Below are 201 nucleotides of genomic sequence, written 5' to 3'. Positions count from 1 at the left end.
ATGAAAACCAAGAGTGATGCAGGTTGATGATTCACTTCTTATATTGTATTAAGGAAGGAGAGACAATAAAATGGAAAGAAACAAAAAGCATAGAAGCGTGAGTGTGTGGATGCTGGAACGTCGGGGAAAGAGACACAGACAAAGCGTGAATCTGTAGAGCATACCTGCAAAGTATGAACATATAAAAATACAATACTGGAA

Source organism: Penaeus monodon, chromosome 29 (genome assembly GCF_015228065.2).
Source record: "Penaeus monodon isolate SGIC_2016 chromosome 29, NSTDA_Pmon_1, whole genome shotgun sequence".
Classification (NCBI taxonomy): Eukaryota; Metazoa; Arthropoda; class Malacostraca; order Decapoda; family Penaeidae; genus Penaeus; species Penaeus monodon.
The sequence above is the reverse complement of the archived record's forward strand: the minus strand, read 5'-3'. Positions refer to the sequence as shown.